This window comes from Sturnira hondurensis, unplaced genomic scaffold, assembly GCF_014824575.4.
Source record: "Sturnira hondurensis isolate 20B ecotype Veracruz unplaced genomic scaffold, ASM1482457v3 Scaffold0003090, whole genome shotgun sequence".
Classification (NCBI taxonomy): domain Eukaryota; kingdom Metazoa; phylum Chordata; class Mammalia; order Chiroptera; family Phyllostomidae; genus Sturnira; species Sturnira hondurensis.
Window position 1 is genome coordinate 5,403,106 of NW_028075721.1, and position 6,721 is coordinate 5,409,826.

A 6,721-nucleotide genomic window follows, 5' to 3' on the forward strand; every position below is an offset into this window, starting at 1 on the left:
TAGAAAGCCTGAACAGACCAATAACAGCAAATGAAATTGAAGCAGTAATCAAAAAACTCCCATCACACAAAAGCCCCGGACCAGATGGTTTCACAGGAGAATTCTACAAAGCGTTTAAGGAAGAGCTAACCCCTATTCTTCACAGACTATTCCAAAAAATCCAAAATGATGGGAAACTCCCAAACTCTTTTTATGAAGCGAGCATTATCCTAATTCCAAAACCAGATAGAGACACAACAAAGAAAGAAAACTTTAGGCCAATATCACTGATGAACATAGATGCTAAAATCCTCAACAAAATATTGGCAAATCGCATCCAACAATACATCAAAAAGATCATACACCATGACCAAGTGGGATTCATCCCAGGGATGCAAGGATGGTTCAATATCCGCAAATCAGTAAATGTAATACACCACATAAACAAAAGCAAGGACAAAAACCACATGGTCATATCAATAGACGCGGAAAAAGCTTTTGATAAGGTACAACACCCATTTATGATAAAGGTACTCAGCAAAGTGGGAATAGAGGGAGCATTCCTCAATATAATAAAGGCCATATATGAAAGACCTACAGCCAACATCATACTGAATGGGCAAAAACTGAAAGCTTTTCCACTAAGATCAGGAACAAGACAAGGTTGTCCACTTTCACCACTTCTATTTAATATAGTATTGGAAGTTCTAGCCACAGCGATCAGACAAGAAAAGGAAATAAAAGGCATCCAATTCAGAAAGGAGGAAACAAAACTGGCATTGTTTGCAGATGACATGATAGTGTACATGGAAAATCCTATAGCCTCTACCAAAAAACTACTTGAACTAATAAATGAATTTGGCAAACAGCGGGTTACAAAGTCATTATCCAGAAATCAAAGGCATTTTTGTATACTAACAATGAAAGAGCAGAAGCAGAAATCAAGAAAAAGATCCCATTCAGTACAGCAAAAACAAAAATAAAATATCTGGGAATAAACCTAACCAAGGAGATAAAAGACCTATATGCAGAAAACTACACAACACTGAAGAAAGAAATCAAGGAAGAGACAAACAAATGGAAACATATACCGTGTTCATGGATTGGAAGAATTAACATCATCAAAATGTCCATACTACCCAAAGCAATTTACAGATTCAGTGCAATACCTATTAAAGTACAAATGGCATATTTCACAGACATAGAACAAACACTTCAAAAATTTATATGGAACCATAAAAGATCCCAAATATCAGCTGCAATTCTGAGAAAGAAGAACAAAGTGGGAGGGATCACAAATACCTGATATCAAACTGTATTACAAGGCCACTTTAATCAAAACAGCATGGTACTGGCATAAAAACAGGCACATAGACCAATGGAAAAGAACAGAGAGCCCAGAAATAAACCCAAATTTTTACAGTCAATTAATATTCGACAAAAAGGGCAGTAACATAAAATGGGGTAAAGATAGCCTCTTCAACAAATGGTTTTCAGAGAACTGGGCAGCTACATGCAAAAAAATGAAACTGGAGCACCAACTTACACCATACACCAAAACTAATTCAAGGTGGATAAAAGACTTAAATATAAGCTGTGACACCATTAAAGCCCTAGAGGAGAACATTGGCATGAAAATCTCAGATATTCCACACAGCAAGATTTTTACCGATATGTGTCCTAGAGCAAGGGCCATAAAGGAAAGAATAAACAAATGGGATCTCATCAAAATTAAAAGCTTCTGCATGGCTGAGGAAAACAGTATCAAGATAAAAAGAGAAGCAACTGTATGGGAAAACATATTTGCCAATGATACCTCAGACAAAGGTTTAATCTCCAAAATATACAAAGAACTCACTTGACTCCACTCAGAGAAGATGAGCAACCCAATTAAAAATGGGCAAAGTACATGAACAGACACTTCTCCAGGGAGGACATACAGAGGGTCCAGCAAAACATGAAAAGATGCTCAATATAGCTAGCTATCAGAGAGACGCAAATTAAAACCACAATGAGATACCACTTAACACCAGTCAGAATGGCCATCATAAACAAAGCAACAAACAACAAGTGCTGGAGAGGTAGTGGGGAAAAGGGGACCCTAGTGCACTGTTGGTGGGATTGCAGACTGGTACAACCACTATGGAAAACAGTATGGAATTTTCTAAGAAAACTAAAAATGAACATGCCTTTTGACCCAGCAATTCCACTGTTAGGAGTATATCCTAAGAACCCTGAAACACCAATCCAAAAGAACCTATGCACCCCAAGGTTCATAGCAGCACAATTTACAACAACCAAGAGTTGAAAGCAACCTAGATGCCCATCGGTAAATGACTGGATCAAAAAACTATGGTATATTTACATAATGGAATTCTATGCTGCAGAAAGGAAGAAGGAGCTCCTACCCTTTGCAACACCATGGATGGAACTGGAAAGCATTATGCTGAGTGAAATAAGCCAGGCGGTGAAAGATAAATACCATGTGATATCACCTTTAACAGGAATCTAAACAACAAAACAAACAAGTGAGCATAATATGACCAAAGACACTGAAATACAGAACAGTCTGACAGGGACCAGAGGGGAGAGGGGAGAGAATCACAGGGGAAAAGGAGAAGGATTCACATGAACAAGTATAAAGGACACATGGACAATATTTAAGGTGGGGGTGCAAATGGGAGGGAGGTGGGGAACACTGTGGGGGCAGGGCTGGGAATATAAGACAGAAAACTGTACTTGAACAATAATTAAATAAAAAAATTTAAAAACATAAAAAAATAAAATAAATACCTTCCGATGATTTCCTGTGTATATGACATTGCGTTTTTACAGAAGAGATGCATGTTGAAGTTTAAGAATTTAATTTATTAGTCCCATCTTTGAACTATAGTTTTTCATAGTTTCTCTTCATGTTATAATTCTTCCTTATTTTGAGTTTATCCAGAAGGCTGAATTCATTTGTGGGAGCCCGCCAGGCAGCAGGGGACCAAGGACAGAGTCCCCCACTGTGAAAATGGTGGAGGGACTTGGTTTCTGGTCCCTGGAGCCGGCGGGTATCTTGACATCTTCCGGACCTTCTCCTTCTCAGCCTTGAAGGAAAGAACAAGATCTTGGCATATGCGTCATGTTCCAAGAAAGTGATAGTCATGAGGACACTGCTATCTTTGGGCTAATGTTCTCAGGATATGAGAACATCTTGCCCTCTTGATAGCTTTCAGGAGTGTACAAACTTTTGTAAAACAACATTGTTCTCAGGCCACTGCAGTTCTGCATATAAGCCAGCAGTTCCTTGAATAAAGTTGCCATTTGCCAGCAGAGCTTATGGTCCTCTCCATTCTTTTAAGTCCCTTGCCTCACCTCGCAACCACCCTTGCTACTGCGGGCAGCGGCATTCATTCACCATGGAAAGCCCATCTCATTCTGGGTTGTATTTTTTATTTTTCTTGGAAGCCCTTCTGTGTGGAGGTCTTATTCTCCAGTCTTCTCTATTCTTGACCAAACATTCTCATTTTCCTTACAGAATCTATTGTTCAGTCTGGGTGTTCAACTCTATTCTGTGTTTTGATAGTTCCTTACCTACACTTCATGTTGTCAATGTGCATTTCACAATTTGTTAGCAAGGACTAAACCCAGAACCCTGGAAGTGAAGTGTACACAGGGTTACCTGTGCAGTATTGGCGAGGAGAAATGCATTCTCCTCAGCTATTTAAGTTACATGAACATTCACATCCAACTCAACTCATGATCCTCCCTGATATTTTGAGATTTCAAGACATGAGGTAAGGTAAGAAAAATGGATTGAGGCAGACTATATTTCAGAATTTTGTTCTTGGATGGTATAGACCGTATGGTTCTTCAGAACATAGTAAGAAACATGCCAATTGATAATTAAAGGAAATGATAGAATACAATAAGTGACGTCTCAAAGTGAAACTCATAAACCTTTATTTTAATTCTTTGTTTTAAAGTATCATTCGTTGCCATTGTAGAGTCTCTAGGAAATGAGATCAAAGGACCAAAGTGTTTGTGTTTTTGTTTGTTTATCTCAGTGTTTACCAGTCATACCTATTGATAGTACTAGCTTGTGATTTCAGATATTGCTATAGCTCAATACCAAGTACAAGGGAAACGTGCACTCTCAAAAGTATTGGTTAACTTCAAGATTAATTTAATACTGCCTACTTAAGATAAACAGTCACAGTCATATCAATGCATATGTGAATAATATATCCTAGTCTCTTCTCAACCTTTGTAACTCTTTGTCATTACTTCTGCATGATCTATCCTAGAAAATTTTTTCTATAATTTCCCTCTTTGTCCATTCTGATTCAACTGCATGGGCTTTCCCATAGTTCTTTGATCACACCATGCCCACCCCTGCCTATAGTGTCACCTGCTCAGGGAGCTCTCTGGCCACCCTGTAGAAATTGCATGACCCGCCTTGGCTGGTGTGACTCAGTGGATTGAGTGCCAGCCTGAGAACCACAAAGGGTTACTGGTTCAATTCCCAGTTAGGGCACATGCCAGGGGTGCGGGCCAGGTTCCCCATAGGAGGTGTGTAAGAGGCAACTGCACATTGATGTTTCTGTCCCTCTCTTTCTCCTTCCCTTCCCCTCTCTCTAAAAATAAATAAATTAAATATTTTTTAAAAAAGAAACTGCATGATCCATCACTTGTGATTTCCTTTCTCTCCTCGTTACTTTTAAAAAAAATATTCTTTCTGCCTAATATTTAATATGTACCCATAAGACTTTCGCCTTTGCTAGATTTTTAAGCTTTACATAAGAAAATCATTTCTTTTTCTTTATAATTGCTGAAGCCACAGTGCCTGGAACAAGTAGGTACTGAGTAATGAATGAATGAATGAATGAATACATGTATGCATGCATGCATGAGGGAATGAATAGTCAATGCTAAGAATTACAGATCTAAGGCCTAAAATGGTTAAACATTCCCTAAACTTACCAAAACTAGGAAGTGGTAGATCTAATTTATTGGATTGGCAGCCTGTCAAGATGCACCATTGCATCCTGTGCTTAGTGCCCATTAGAAACAGTTTTTTTTAGGACAAAATCATAATTAGGAAAATGTCTGAAACTCTGGTATGAAAAGCAGAGTCCAAAGTTCTCCTTCCACTAAATTAGTCCCCACCCAAACTGGGTAAAAATCTTCATCTCACCATGTAAGTGAAAGTAACACATGACATTGTCCTAGAACACCTAGAATTAAATGTGGTGGCCCCAGGGAGAATGGGTTTGGTTTTGCCCAGAGTTCTCTTCCTCTATTTACTGATTATTTTATGCCATTCACAAATAACCAAATGCATGGGAATTTTATCAAGATTGATCACTTTTGTTCATGATTCATTTTAACAGTTCAAAGTTATTAATGGTTCCTGAAAAGTTTAAGTCTCTGTTTTATGTTTGTTTTTAGGCCTACATTTATATTTTTGGGCTAAAGGATTATTATAAAATAGTTTTCCTCCCTCATGCTCTAAATGATACTTCTATCTACGTATATAACTGAGCATTTTCTACACAACTAGAATTCTTTGCAGTAATACTTTATGAACATTACCCAAGGTTCACGTAAACGAGGCCCCATCTGGGATTCTGGCCCATTTGTTCTGCTCCCAGTCTATTGCTTTACTTTTTTCCTACTTTGTAACACAAGAATTGAGCATTATAAAACATCCCATGGCTTACTTCCTATATACTTTGGAGGAAAAAGATATTACCTATAACTATTAAACAATGGGTGAGTAGCACCTTTCAAGTGTAATTGTAAAGGTACAACATTCCACAGCCTTCTGCACACAAGTATCAAAATGATATGAGCAAAACTGAGTTGGCTGAATCAATACTATCAGGGAGACAGTCTGAGCTGAAAGAGCAGATGGTAACAAAGAGTGAATCTACAACTAAAAAGTTAATGTCTCGATGTGTTATTCACAACTCTTATGATGACTGCATCTTTTTTTAATGTATATACCACATTTTATTTATCCATTCATCTGTTGGTGGACATTTGAGCTGTTTCCACTTTCTGACTTTTGTGAATAATGCTGCAATGAATAGGAGTGTTCAAGGATCTGTTCGCGTCCCTGCTTTTATTTTTATTTTTCTGCGAACAATATTGTTTTATTTATTTATTTTTAAATATATTTTATTGATTATGCCATTACAGTTGTCCCATTTCCCCCCTTCATTCCCCTCCACCCTGCACACCCCTCTCTCACCATTAACCCCCCCCTTTAGTTCATGTCCATGTGTCACTAGTTCTTTAGATTCTGTATTTCCCATACTATTCTTGCCCTCCCCCTGTCTATTTTCTACCTACCATCTATGCTACTTATTCTCTGTACCTTCTCCCCCCTTCTCCTCCTCCCACTCCCCTGTTGCTAACCTTCCATATGATCTCCATTTCTGTGGTTCAGCTCCTGATCTAGCTGTCCTCTTAGTTTGCTTTTGTTTTAGGTGTGGTTGTTAATAACTGTGAGTTTGCTGTCCTTTCACTGTTCATATTTTTTATCTTATTTTTCTTAGATAAATCCCTTTAACATTTCATATAATAAGGGCTTGGTGATGATGAACTCCTTGAACTTGACCTTATCTGAGAAGCACTTTATCTGCTCTTCCATTCTAAATGAAAGCTTTGCTGGATAGAGCAGTCTTGGCTGTAGGTCTTTGGATTTCATGACTTGGATTACTTCTTTCCAGCCCCTTCTTTCCTGTAAGGT